Source organism: Heterocephalus glaber, unplaced genomic scaffold (genome assembly GCF_053883595.1).
Source record: "Heterocephalus glaber isolate CG9 unplaced genomic scaffold, H.glaber_assembly_v1.0 deba00001547, whole genome shotgun sequence".
Lineage (NCBI taxonomy): Eukaryota > Metazoa > Chordata > Mammalia > Rodentia > Bathyergidae > Heterocephalus > Heterocephalus glaber.
In genome coordinates, this window is record NW_028258340.1 from 14,782,629 (window position 1) to 14,798,273 (window position 15,645).

The window sequence follows — 15,645 nt, forward strand, 5'->3', positions numbered from 1 at the left end:
CTTACAGTCCTGTCGCCATATTTTTATCTTTTGTTCTTATGCAAGATTCCCTCACATTTTGCTAAGAAGAAATCCTTGCTTCTAAGTAAAATATTTGTACCTCACAAACATCTGATTTGGGGGTGCATGGTTAATTTTGATTGTCAACTTGATCGGCCTGAGAGATATCTAGGAAATTAAGAAAGCATATGTCAGGGTGTGTTTGGGTGCTCATGGGAGCATGATAATGGGGATTATAACTGGCCTCTGGCCTCTTCCTCTCTAATGCTTTTACTCTGTTTCAGGGATGTTATGAGGTGAGCAGATTTCCTATGGCATGATAATTGTATCTTGGAGTCAGCTAACGATGGACTGAAACCTCTGAAGCCATGAGCCAAATTAAACCTCTCCTCTTTTAGATTACCTCTAAAAGAATAACAGTAGGAAGTATTTACATTGTGAAAATATAAACATAGGAATGAGCTTTAGAAGCTTTACTTGATAGCCCTTTGAAATCTGAATACTTTGTTGTTAGTTCCATATGTACCAATTTAGAAAAATCATTATTATTATTATTATTATTATTATTAAATTTTTTGGTACAGGGGATTGAACTCGGGTCCTTGCCCTTGTCCAGCAGGTGGTGAAACCACTGAGCTAAATCCCTGGCCCCTTATTATTTTTTTGTAATGCTGGGGATGGAACCCAGGTTCTCTTGCATGCTCAACAAGCACTCTTCCACTGAGCTACACCCTCAACCCATCCTTATTATTTATTCTGCACTGTCAAAGTCCTAAATAAATGATACTTCTAGAACCACATGCAATACGTGGTCAAATACTTCTATATGAAATATCGGGGCCGGGGATTTAGCTCAGTGATTCCACCGCCTGCCTCGCAAGTGCAAGGACCCAAGTTCGATCCCCAGTACCAAAAAAAAAAAAATATATATATATATATATATATATATATATCAAACACCCTTCAAGTTAGAGGTTATTAAAGCAATATTGAAAACACTCAAGAAGACAGAGTTGTGGTAATATGGAGGGAATTCTCCAAATTGAAGCAAATGTAGTGATAAACATTTAAATTGTGAGAAAACTGCTATTTAGTATTAGAGCACTAGGGGGCAAGATAGTCACATATTGGAAGAATGAAACCAGTTAGGAGATTTAAATTGTTTTCTTAATGCTTCAGGCAAGATAGACATTATTAAAACAATAGAACACTGCAGTGTTCCACTTTCAAACACCAGTAGTCTGTAAAACCATACTTCCCTTTACCATTATTGCATAAAGAGCTTTGGAAGACAGATTCCTAAGTGTACACATTTATCTAATAGTCTAATTTCTGAAATGAGTTTTTTTTTTTTTTTTTACAGTCAGACCAAAAACTATGGAAGTAATATATCTCATTCTTAATACAATAAAATAAAATGTTATACTTTTCATTTTTCAAAGATGTTCATATATATAATTTTGTCTGATGCTCACAAAAATGTCCATGAAATATAGCAGAAATATTAAATGATTTGAGTGATTTGCATATTACAAAATAGACAATAAGGTGGTATTATAAAAAGTAAAAGCATAGTCTTCTGCCTATTGGAAAACTCTCACAAAATACAATAAGCTATTTACTAGAGGGACAATGAATAAAGATATAAATTTTAATAAAATCACATGTCAGAATCCACTCTTACTAGGGTGAATAAATTTAGTCCACATCTGTAAATAAAGAAGCTGTACAAAATAAAGTTCATTATTCCTTCAAAATGTTTTCCTAACTGCTTTGTGGTTCTGTTAAGACAAGGGTATGGTTAGTGGTGGAAAACAGAACCTGGAGACCAGACTAATGTGGAGGCAAAGTAAGCAGAAGGAGGCAAGAAGATGAATGTTGAAGCATTAGGGCAATATTAGTTGCAAGAAATTTTTTGAAATAGGTATGACATCATCAATGAGGCCCAACTGCAGGTAGCATAGCTCCAGGGATTGTTATTGAGGCCTTGAGAGAACATGTAATAGTGAAAGGAGAAGATTCAAGCTTTTAGGGCAGCAAACAAGGGAATTCAGGCAAGTATCTAGAAATAAAGCAATAAAATGAGGCTTACATACCGTAATGGTGTCAAAATAAGGGCTTGGCTATAAAACATGAGACAGGCATCCACCATTAAACTGGAAATAACATCTCCAAACTTCTGGAATCAGAATCCCTGGGAAAAGGTCTAGAATTTTTTTTTTTAAATTCTTTTATTGGTACATTTTAGGTATACAATACATTTACATTTATCATTGGGTGATTGTACCTGTACATGATGTATCTTGGTTCTTATTTTTTCTCCCATTACCTGTGCACCTTCATCCCCTACACCCTTCCCTATTTACAAATATTTTGTTTCCATTTTTGTTCTTTTCTCATAATTTTTCCTTTCTCTTCTTTCCTTTCCCCTTCCCCTCCCACCACCCCATGCCTTTGGACCTTTTCCTATTTCAAATTATCAATTATTCATTTTAATCATTTTAATCCTTATTTACACTTTCGGTTTCTCACATTAGAGAAACTATTTGGTATTTACCCATGTGTGTCCTATTTATTTCAATTAAGAGTATGGCCTCAATATTCATCCATTTAGCTCTAAATGTCTCTACTTTGTCATTGTTTATGGCTGAGTAGCACTCCATTTTATAAAAAAAAAACCCACCACATCTTCTTTATCCAGTTTCCAGTTGATGGGCACCTGGGCTGTTTCCAAGCTTTCGCTATTACAAACAGTGCCACTATAAACATGGGTGTACATATATCACTGGAGTATGATTCTTTTAATTCTTTTGGGAAGATACCCAGCAGAGAAATAGCTGGGTCAAATGGGACCTCTAGCCCTGTGAGGTATCTGCGTACTGATTTCCACTGTGGTTACACCAGTCTACACTCCCACCAACAATGGAGAAGGGCTCCTTTCTCCTTACAACCCGGCCAGCATTTGTTACTGGTTGATTTCTTGATAGCCGCCATTCTTTGTGGGGTGAGGTGGAATTGCAGTGTTTTCATCTGCATCTCTCGAATGACCAGTGATGTCGAACATTTTTTCATATATTTATCTGCTGTTTTTACTTCTTTATCTGAGAAATGTCTGTTGATTTCAGATGCACATTTTTGAAGTGGGTCTTTGAATTTGGGGGGGGTCTGATTTTTTTCAGTTCTTTATATATTCTAGATAGTAGACCTTTGTCTGAGGAACAGCTGCTAAAATTTTTTTCCCACATTGTAGGTTGTCTCTTAGTTCTGTTGATAGTTTCTCTTGCAGTGCAGAAGCTTTTTAATACGATGAAATCCCAGTTGTTGATTCTTTGTGCTAGCTCCCATGCTACTGAAGATTTGTTCATAAAGTCTTTTCCTATGCCAATGTGATCAAGAGTTTTACCTAACTTATCTTCCAGCAAGTTTAGCGTTTCTGACTTAATATTTAGATGTTTAATCCACTCCGATCTTAGTTTAGTCCTCGGTGATAGGTATAGGTCAAGTTTTAATCTCTGACAGGTTGAAATCCAGTTTTTCCAACACCATTTATTAAATAGGCTATCTTTCCCAAGGATGAGGTGGTTGAGTATGTCTGGAGTTGTTTCTGCATCTTCTAATCTATTCCACTGATCCTCAGGTCTGTTTCTTTGCCAGTACTATGCTGTTTTCTATCAAAGTAGCTTTGTAGTAAAGTTTCAAGTTGGGGATTGTGATGCCCCCAGCCACGTCTCTGTTGCCTAGAATTGCTTTTGCTATTCTATGTCTCTTCTGGTTCCAAATGAATTTTAGGATTGTTTTCTCTAGTTCTGTGAAGTATATTGTTGAAATTTCAATCGGTATTGCATTAAATCTGTATAGTAGTTTTGGAAGTATGGCCATTTTCACTATATTGGTTCTTCCTACCCAGGAGCAAGGGATGTCTTTCCATTTTCTTATATCCTTCTCGATCTCCTTTTTCAGAGTGCTGTAGTTTTCAGTGTAGAGGTCTTTTGCTTCCTTTGTTAGGTTGATTCCTAGATATTTCATTTTTTTCAATGTTATTGTAAAAGGAATTATTTCCTGAATTTCTCTCTCAATGAGTCTGCTGTTTGTGTATAAGAAGGTTATTGTTTTTTGAGTGTTGATCTTATATCCAGCTACTTTATTGACTCTGCCAATTAGTTCTAGAAGTCTTTTGACTGAGTTTTTGGTCTTCTATGTAATGTCTCATATCAGCAAATAATGAGAGTTTAACTTCTTCCTTTTCTATCTTTATTCTTTTTATTTCTTTCTCTTTTCTAATTGCTATGGCTAATGTTTCCAGAACTATATTGAATAGGAGTGGTGATAGTGGGCATCCTTGTCTTGTTCCTGATTTTAGAGTGAAAGTTTTCAGTTTTTGACCATTTAGTATGATGTTGGCTGTTGGTTTTTCATAGATAGCCTTAATCAGGTTGAGATTTTGACCTTCTATTCCAATTTTCTGTAGTGTTTTTATCATGAATGGATGTTGGATTTTGTCAAACGCCTTTTCTGCATCTATTGAGATGATCATGTGGTTTTTGTCCTTGACTCTGTTAATACAGTGCATTACATTTATTGATTTACGTATGTTGAACCATCCTTGCATTCCTGGGATAAAACTGACTTGGTCATGGTGTATGATCTTCTTGATGACCCTCTGTATTCTGTTTGCTAGTATCTTGTTGAGGATTTTTGCATCTATGTTCATTAGGTAGATTGGTCTGTAATTCTCTTTGTGGGTTGGGTCTTTCCCTGGTTTTAGAATAAAAGTAATACTTGCTTCCAGGAATGAATTTGGAAGCCTTGTTTCCCTTTCAATTTCCTTGATGAATTTAAAGATTAATGGGATTAGTTCTTCTTTAAATGTCTTGTAGAATTCAGCAGTGAAGCCATCAGGACCTGGGCTTTTCTTTGTTGGTAAATTTTTTATTACGTTTTCAATTTCAGTCATTGTAATTGGGGTGTTTAGAATTTCTATGTCTTCTTCATTTAATTTTGGCAATTCATATATATGTAGGAATCTGTCCAATTCTTCTGTGTTTTCCATTTTATTAGAGTACAGCTTCTCAAAGTAGGTATTGATGATGCTCTGGATTTCTGCTGGGTCTGTTGTGACTTCACCTTCTTCATTCCTAATTGCGTGGATTTGAGCCTTTTCTTTCCTTTTTTTGATAAGTTTGGCTAAAGATTTATTGATTTTATTTATTCTTTTGAAAAACCAACTCTTTCATTCATTAATTTTTTGTATCATTCTCTTAGTCTCCATTGCATTGATTTCTGCACTGATCTTTATAATTTCCTTTCTTGTATGAACTTTGGGTTTGTTATAGTCTTTTTCTAGGAGCTTGATGTTCTACATTAGGTTATTTATCTGAGTTCTCTCTGTTTTCCTAATATGGGCATTTACTGCTATGTATTTCCCATGTAGAACTGCTTTCATTGTGTCCCACAGATTCCTGTATGTTTTACTGGCATTATCATTTACTTGTAGAAACTGTTATTTCTTCTTTCATGTCCTCTGTGACCCATTGGTTTTTCAGGAGGGTATTATTCAATTTCCATGTGTTTGTGGGAGTTTTGAGATTTCTTATGTTATTGGTCTCCAATTTTATTGCACTATGGTCTGATAATACACAGGAGGTAAGTTCAATTCTTTTACATGTACTTAGACATGTCCTATGAGCTACCATGTGGTCTATTTTGAAGAATGACCCATGTGCAGCCAAAGAGAATGTGTTTTTTGTGGATTTGTGCAGTGGAAAACTCTATAACCATCTATTAAGTCCATTTGTTCAATAGCTTGGTTCAGTTTTAAAATTTTTTTGTTAATTTTTAGTCTAATCTGTCTATTTATGGCAGTGTGGTATTGATGTCCCCCAGTGCAATTGTATTAGCGCTTATTTGATTGTTCATGTCCACTAGTATTTGTTTTGTATTGTTGGGGGAATTCGTATTATATTTAGGATTGTCATCTCTTCCTTGGTATGAAATCTACTTTGTCTGCAAATAAGATTGCTACCTCTGCTTTTTTCTGGGTTCCTGTCTCATGGAGAATGGTTTTCCATCCTTTTACTTTTAATCTATGAATTTCTTTTTGAGTTAGGTGTGTTTCTTGTATACACCATATTGCTGGATTTTGCTTCTTAATCCATTTTGTCAGTCTGTTTCTTTTGATTGGTGAATTGAGGCCATTAATATTGATAGTTATAATTGATAGATATTGAGTCATCCTTGTCATGATGTTTTGCTGTTGTTGGCTCTTTTATTTCTTATTTTTTCCTCCTTTCCCTTCAGTTTCTTTCCTTGCCTGGTGGCTTCCCTCTGTTGGGCCTCATGGAGTTGTGACCTTCATTGTCTTTTTCCAGGATATTGATTAGAATTGTTTGGAGTGCTGGTTTGGTGTTCATGACATTTCTCAGGTGTTCTTTGTAGTGGAAGTATCTAATTTCCCCATCAATTTTGAAAGATAATTTTGCAGGATACAACAGTCTAGGTTGGAAGTTATTTTCTTTTAGGGCATGAAATACTTCACTCCAGGCTCTCCTTGATTTGAGGGTTTGTGTTGAAAAGTCTGCTGTGATTCTGATGGGCTTTCCTTTGTAGGTGATTTGTTTCTTTTCTCTAACTCTCTGTAGGATTTTGTTCTTCTATTGGGTTTCTGGAATATTAACTATTATATGTCTATTTGTAGATTTTTTTTTTGATCATGGCTAGTTGTAGTTCTATATGTCTCACTTATCTGTATGTCCAATTCTCCACCTCTTTCTGGGAAGTTTTCTACTATTACTTCTGTGAACAGTTTTTTTATGTTAATTGTGCTTTCTCTTGTTTTTGTGTGGACTCCTATCAGTCTTATATTATTCTTCTTTGCATCATCTAGCAGCTTCTGGATTGATTTCTTGTAGTCCCATACTATTTTTAAGAGATCTCTGTTTTCTTGGTCCTTAACTGCAAACCTGTTTTCTATATCTGATATTCTGTCTTCAGATTCCTTTAATCTGCTCTTCATGGTTTCAAAGAAACCTAATCTCCTAAATATCTGTTTGAATCCACTTCATGGTTTCCATTTCTTTCTTATGCTTGGCATTCATGGCTTCCAGCATGTTTCTGAGCTCATCTATTTTTTAACTCTTTCTTCTCTAGAGCCTCTAATCATGTCTTTCACTCTGTTCATCATTTCTGCAGTTATCTGGGAAAATATTTCTGTTTTGAATTTTTCTAGAGCCTCATTTGTCTGTTTCATTACTTCCTGTGCTATCAGTTCAGGGTGTTAGGTGTTTGATTATCAGACTTTTCCACCTCATTTCCCCCAGAATTTGCCTTTTGTGGGGTGGAAGTCTGAGTTTGTGTCTTACTTAAATGTCTTCTCAGTTTTGTTTTGATACTCTCCTTGGTTAATTCCTGGGTTGATACTTTGAAGTTGTTTATTGTAAGTATCTTTGTTGATATATTTAGAACCTTTATGGAATGGTTACTTCTCAGAGGTGTCTTCCAGATATATCTGGTCTTTAGGTTTTGAGTCTCTAATGGCTCTGATGCTGTCTCATTTTCATTATACCGGGAAGGACAACTGATTAGATTAATCACAGCACCTTAGCCCAAGTGATACAATCAGCAACACAATAGTATCAAGTGCCTCTTAGAAAATGACAATTTGTGGTCCTTATTAATCAATCACCTTTAACTGTGTGAATTAAATCAAAATCAAGGACTAACCCAACATGTGTTTACAGTGAATAAATTCTTCAATATAGCAACTTTACCCTTCGGGATGGGGAGTTAGAAGGAGTTGGGGAGGGAGGGATAGGTAAGTAGAAGGATAGGGGAAAGATAGCAGTGAGGCCAGAGGGCACAGGCAAGAGAAGAAAAGAGAAGAAAAGAAAGATAAAGAAGAAATACAAATTAGAGGCAGAACAGGAACACAAAGGGAGATGAGGAACAATATGAGACAGTAAGGGAGCAAGGCAGAGAGAGAGAGAAAGAAAAGAGAAAAATAAAAATTTTAAAAGAGTAGCAAAGAAGAAAAAAATTAAAAATAAGAGCAAAAAATAGTGGTAATTTTGAAAATAACAAATAAAGATAAAAATGAAGGGCCTTCTTCAGGGTTTGTCTCTGCTGTCATAATAGTCAGCATGGGCAGCAGTGTGCAGTTATAAGTCTATGAGTCTCAGCCACCCAGTCACAGACTTGTGAGATTCAGGCAGATTTCTGGCTGCAAGTCCCAAGTTGAGCTCTCTGTCCTCCTGCAGGATTGAAGTCTGCAAGGTTCTACTGCAGGTTCCAGTTGCCTTTCCCCTGAAGATAGTACAGGTTCCAATGGGAGGTGATGATCCCTCCAACTTACCAAGCACAGTGGTCTGGTGTGCCTTTATTGCAGAGATTCTCTTCACTTTTCCAGTGGGCTCCAGTTTTCATCAGGGGGCCTGAGAGAGGCCCCCTCTCTGTTGTTCACTTTTGCAGCTCAGGACAATGGTCTTAATGCTCCCCTGTGCCTCTGTAGTGTGGATCCAAGCAACTGTATAGTCAACAGGCTGGAGAGGAGGGCTGTTGCAGGCTCCTGGGTGGCCAAGCTGGAGGCTGATGGGAAAGCCTGGGGGTCCTCACCAGCTCGGTCTCCTGGTCAAAGTGGGGGGAGTGAGCCGGACTGAGCAGGGCACACTCAGCCCTTGCCTGCTCTGCCCAAGTGCACAGCCAAGGTGGAGGCTGGTGGGCAAGCCCCTAGAATTCTTAATACTGTATTCCAAGTGCTACATGATGAATTTTTACATGTAAGAAGATACTGAGGCCAGAGATAAAAATCTAAGAGATTTATTTATCATTCAAATTAGATCATCTTTGATAATTCATGAAAAATTTATTTTATTACACTAATGAACATATACATTATATATAAATCTATATTATAAGAGGAAGATAGCTGAATAGAGGTACCCAGCATTTACTCCTATACAAAGAACCTAAGCCACAGGTGTATAGCTGTTTATTGAGGAGAGTGACTAAAGGAGAACACTGAAATTGAACAGTAGGAAAATAGAAAATTTGTAAGATCCAGCAAATTTGGATATTAGCATACCAAGAAAAAGACAATACGTTGTCTCCTACATTTCTGGCTTCATAATGGAAAAGGAGTCTCTTTCACAAGGGTAAAGGTGAAAGAATCTTAGCAAACTCTTTTGGCAAAGATACTGGCAATCCTAGCTATCAGAATCTTTCATGACCTCTGCAGGCCTCACAGCCTAAATAGATAGGAGAACTGAAAGGTACAGAGTAGCCTGACTTTGGCAAATAAATTCCCTTTATCTCCCAGCAAACTTCCAGGTATAGCTAAGAAACATCTTGAGATTTATTGTCTGAATTTGGACTGTTATAGAGGATCACAAACCTCAGCATATTCTTATCTCTGGGACTTTCTAGGCATCCTACTGCACTGGCTCAGTGGGTGGCTGGCTCATGAATCACTTTTAGTTAGATGTAGTGACTCTGAGGCAAACCTGCATAATTACAGGGTTACATGGTGGAGAATGGGTGCTGCAATATGAAGAGGAGCAGAAGGTGCCCACCTCAAGAACTATGAGATAAGGGAGCCTGCTCTCTGAAACCAGAGGTGTGGGCAGTCCCATATGGTTTCATAAAGATGCAAGGATTGAGGGTTTACCAACCTCAGTGGGATTACCACCACACCTCTACCAGTGTAATGCATAGTCACTTGTTGCTAACAAGGTGGGAAAAAGGTATCTGAGATTCTACCGCTACCTGCCTGCTGAGGCATGCTGTGATAGTTTTGAGCAAGCATACCATAGTTCTCTCTACTGCCTCACCTTTGAGGGGCACAGCCTAACAAGGTTCAGAAAGGAATGTTGTTTGGTGCTACACAAGTCTTGCACTCCCTTGCTCCATGAGTGTCTCAGTTGAAAGGGATTTTCCTGGCTTCAGCTGAAACCTGCTCTTGTTTTATCCCTGGTGGGCAGTACAAATAAAAGAATCAAAGGGAGAAAAGCCCTGGCCAACTTCCTACCCCCAGACGTGCACAATTATGGGGGATCTGAGATCCTGCTGCTGGTTGGGCCTGCCCACAATATCAGCAGAGAGAAATAACACAACTTTTACTGTCACTGCATCTACACAAGTCCACTATATGTAGTTATCCCCACACTTTGTATGATTACCCGCTGTTGACAAGACTGAGTGTTAGTGTCACTGTAATTCCTGCCCCTGCCTCTGTCCATGAAACACCTCGATTTACACAAGTATCTAGTCTGCAACAACAACAGTGCCTGAGGAAATTTCATCACCTGATAGAGACCACTACTCCTATTGTAGGAGTAACCACACAGAGTATGCCACATGCAATCTGTGATATACATCACAACTGCTTAAACTACTGGAATGTTCCCACTCTTGAGTAATCCAGAATCAGTGGGCCTTTCCAACTCCAAAATGGAACGTACTGTGCCCCAAATCACTAATCGTAGACAAAGAAGCTACGAGAAATTTACACTATAGTACCCTGCCAAAAATAAACTCAACATTGCATCACCCAATACATCTTCATGAGAAAGCTGCTAAGTAGGCCATATCATAAAAGGGGTAGAAATATCCTCTTTCATTCTGCTGTGCAGACTTTCGATGGAGTTTTTAATCTCTTGGAAATCTGTTTGTATCTGTTTTATGGATTCCATTTGTTTCCTATGTTGGAATTCCATCATGTTTCTCAGATCCTCTATTTTTTTAATCTGTATCCTCTCTAGATTTATTAATCATGTCTTGCACCATGAGAAAAATCTTTGCTGTTATCTGAGTAATTATTTCTGATTTCATTTTTCCCAGATCCTCTTTTGTTGCCAATTCAGAGAGTCCAGGTGGTTGAGTATCAGATTGTTCCATCTCATTTCCCTTTGGGGTTGCTGTAGGTGATCTGGAAGTCTGTTTTTGAGGCTTGTTTATGTGTTTTCTCATTTTCATGGGGGGATTGCTTCTGGCGCCCATGGGGCTCACCTTCTTTGCCCTAGGAGCTTGGGATGGCAGTGGGGGAGCTTCCTTCTGAGTGCTGAGATTGGCTCACCTTCTCAGCCCTAGGAGCCTGGGATGGCAGCAGGGGAGCTTCCTTCCAGGTGCTGGGACCGGCTGAGCTTCTCTCAGAAATATCCTTTTTAGTCAGAGGTACAAATATCACCATAAGAATATACAAATATGGAAAATCAAGGCAATAATCCACCTCCTAATGTTCATATTTCTCTAGTAACAGAGTTCAAGGATATTGCAGGGTATATATTCAAAGAAAATCAAATCCACCTAACAAAGAAATACCTACTTAAATGCCCATGTTTATTATAACACTACTCACAGTGGCTAAGATATAGAATCAGTCTAGGTATCCATAAACAGATGAATGGATTATGGATACATGGTATATATTTCAGCCACAAAGCAAAATGAAATACTGTTCATGTACAGCAAAATGGAGAGAACCAAAGGACATCATATCACATTTTCTCTCTCATATGTTGAAACAAACACACAAAAAAATGACCTGAAAATTGAAGAAGAATTACTAGGAACTGGGAATGGTGTCAGGGGCGGGTGGGGGAAAAGTGAAGGGTAGGAGAAGGATACATAGAAATGACCAATACATGATGTACACATATATGAAAATAGCATTGTTAATCTCATTAATTTATACAATTAGCATGTGTTAATAATGATAGTGATAAAATCTGACATAAAAATAAATCAGGATATTAATTCTTAGATAAAAGTATACACTAAAATTTGTAGGGCTGTGGGTGTATATCAGTGAAAGAGCTCTTGTCTAGTATGAGTAAGGCTCTAGATTTGATCTGCAGCACTGCAAGAAAAGAAAAATATTGTACTGAAAAATTTGAAATTATGTACAGATATAAGAACATTAAAAGTAGGATGAGTAGAATATTCTTTATTTGCAATATTTACCTCTAAATTTTTTGTCAATATTTATCTGAAAAATATTTTTTTCAACATATTTTTGTTTTAAAAAATCTTTTATTTATTTATTTATTTTTTGGTACTGTAGATTGGAACTCGGGACACACTTGCGAGGCAGGCAGTGGAACCACTGAACTAAATCCCCAGCCCTAAAAAATCTTCATAATATTGCTTTCAGTCTTCAGATTTCAAGATATTTCACAGTTAGTAAATTCATTTTTTGAAACTTTCATTGACTATTCTCTGCTAAACATACTAATTATTTATAGAGAGTTGAAATATATGTTAACTTCAGAGCAAACTGTTTTCTATTGCTGGGAACAGTACCTTACATCCACAACCCAAGGGGCATCATGGTGGGTATAATACACCCGAACCATATTTTTGTTTGAAACTGTCAAGCAATTTATACACCCTCTGAATACATGACAATTGACAAACAACCTGCATCATTTTATGATTGTTGAACTACTTGGCAATATATGCCAAATAAACCTTCCAAATATGGTATAAAAATATATGTCCTGGAAGATGTGAAGACATTTTACAACTTGAATATAGAAATTTATCCAGGAATTCAGCCACCAGGTCTTTCTTTGTGCAGTAATAAACCATATGGTGTTCTGAACAGACTTGTTGAACCCATTCAAAAAAGTAACCCAAATGTCACAGTTGACAATTGTTTCATGAGTTACTCATTCATGTTACAAATGTTGGTATGTATTCTACACACTCATTATATATTAAAAACTTTCATTTCATTGATATTTTATTTTCCTGTTAAGTATATTGTTTAATATAATAAAACTCATAAGATTAAAATTAATAATTCATCAATAGAAATACTTCTAAAAAATAAATGTGAGTGTTACACACCCCTGTAATGTTCCTTTTCTAAAAATTTGCCATGGAATCCCTAGGTTAAAAGAATTCAGAGTATTCAGTCTATGGCTGACTGATTCCAAGGCAGAAACATCACAGTAGGCAAGGTGAAGGAAAGCTGCTGATCTCATTACAGCCAGGAATCAGAGAGAAAAGGAGGGGCCAAGGAAGGAGACACACTCTCCAAAGGCACATCTTTATCCACACACCGCTTCCAAGCAGGCCCCGCCTCCTAATAGTACATTCAATTATAAACATATCCTTGAATCAGTCTACTGATGAGTATATAATCCTGATGATTCAATCACCTTCCAGAAGACCCACCTCTGAAAACATGAGACTTTTGGGAGATATTCTAGATATAAACCATGACATTCCTGAAAATAAACATATTCTCAATACTATTTTAATTAAAATGCTAAACACATAAGCTTACTTATTTTACAGAATTTAGAAATTATTTGTCAAATAATTTCTCTCTACTTATCAATATTTAAATGATTCATCAAGTTTTGATGACTTAAACCCTGTCTTTTTAAGTGCTTCCTATTCTATACTAAATATAAATTTGTCCATCAAAAGATCTTTCTAATAAGACATGATATTCCAAAGTTTTAATTTAGAATTTTAATATTAAAACTTCTAAAATCTTATTTTTCAGTTCTTCACTCATATCTCAAAGTAAGAATATTAAAGTTTTCTATTTTTAATCTTGTTTTCTATGATTGATATTCAAAAAAATCTTAAAAAGATGATGTATTATGGCTCTACTTCTAAAATGTTTCAATTGATAATCTTCAACTATATATGAAGAAAATGAAAACAAAATATGAGCTGTTTATTTGAAAAGTTACATTGGCAAATTATAAAATATTTGTTCAGAAGCCCAAACATTTCTAACTTTAGCCTGATTTTATCTCATATATATATATATAAATATATATATATATATATATATATATATGTTGACACTTTCTTTCTTTCTTTCTTTCTTTCTTTCTTTCTTTCTTTCTTTCTTTCTTTCTTTCTTTCTTTCTTTCTTTCTTCCTGTACCAGGGATCAAACTTGGGACCATGCACTTGGGGGGCAGGCATGGTGCCATTGGGCTAAATATCTGGCCCTACTTTATTTTGATAAACCAATCAAGAATTATGTGTGAGCTGCAATTTATTTGCATTCATACTTTTAAAAAATTTAAACATAGCATTTTTTTTGTTAAATTGTTTTATTGGTACATTTTAGGTATACAACACAATTAGATTTCTCATTGGGAATTGTACCTTTACATAATCCATCTTGGTCCTTATTTTTTCCCCATTCCTAGCCCTCCCTTCACCCTCTCAACCCTTCCCAATGTACAAAGACTTTATTTCCATTTTTACCATTTTTCATCATTTTTCCTTTCCCTTCTTTCCTTTCCCCTGCCCCTCCCACTAGCCCTACTCCTTTGGACCTTTTCTTTCTATTTTGCATTATCGATTATTCATTCTAATCATTGGTACATTTTAGGTACACAATATAATGACAGTCATCATTGGAAATTTTCACCTTTACATAATCTCTCTTGGTTCTTATTTTTCACCCTTGCCCAGACCTCCCTTCAGCACCTCCATTCCACCGTATTTACAAAGATTTTGTTCCTATTTTTCCATTTTCTCATATTAATCCCATTCCCTTCTATCCTTTCCCCTAGCCCTCACACTTCCTTCCGCTTTGCCCCTTTTCTCCCTATTTCACATTACCTATTATACATTTGAGTCCTTATTTACACTTTCAGTTTCTCACACCAGAGAAACTATTCAGTATTTACACATATGTGTCCCATTGATTTCACTTAAGAGTATCACCTCAACATGCATCCATTTAGCTATAAATGTCTCCAATTTCTCATTTTTCATGGCTGTGTAGTACACCATTTTATAAAAAAAACCCAGATTTTCTTTATCCAGTCTCCAGTTGATGGGCATTTGGGCTGTTTCCAAGTTGTAGCTATCACAAACAGTGCTGCTATGAACATGGGTGCACATATATCACTGTGGTATGATACTTTTAATTCTTTGAGGAAGATCCCCCACAGTGGAATAGCAGGGTCAAATGGGACTTCCCGTGCTAGTTCTTTGAGGTATCTCCATACTGATTTCCACAGTGGTTTCACCAGTGTACACTCTGACCAGCAGTGGACCAGGGTTCCTCTTTCCCCACAACCCCATCAGCATGTGTTATTGGTTGATTTCAGGATAGCAGCCCTTCTTTCTGGAGTGAAGTGGAATCTCAGGATTGTTTTCATTTGCTCCTCTCGAATGACCAGTGATGTTGAACATTTTTTCATGTATTTATTTGTTATTTCTACTTCCTTGTCTGAGAAATGACTGTTCATTTCAGATGCCCATTGTCGGATTGGGCCTTTAAATTTGGGAGGTCTGATCTTTTTAAATTCTTTATAGATTCGAGATAGTAGACCTTTGTCTGAGGAAAATCAGGTGAAGATTTTTTCCCACATTGTGGGTTGTCTCTTCACACAGCTGGTGGTTTCTCTTGCTGTGCAGAAGCTTTTTAATAAGAAGAGATCCCACTTGTTGATTGTTTGTGCAAGTTCACAGGCAACTGAGGTTTTGTTCATAAAATCTTTTCCTACACCGATGTCTTCAAGGGTTCTACCTAACCTCTGTTCCAACTGGTTCAGAGTTTGTATTTTAATATTTAGATCTTTAATCCATTTTGATTTTAGTTTAGTGCATGGTGAGAGATATAAGTCTAGTTTTAATCTTTGGCAAGTTGAAAGCCAATGTTTCCAGCACC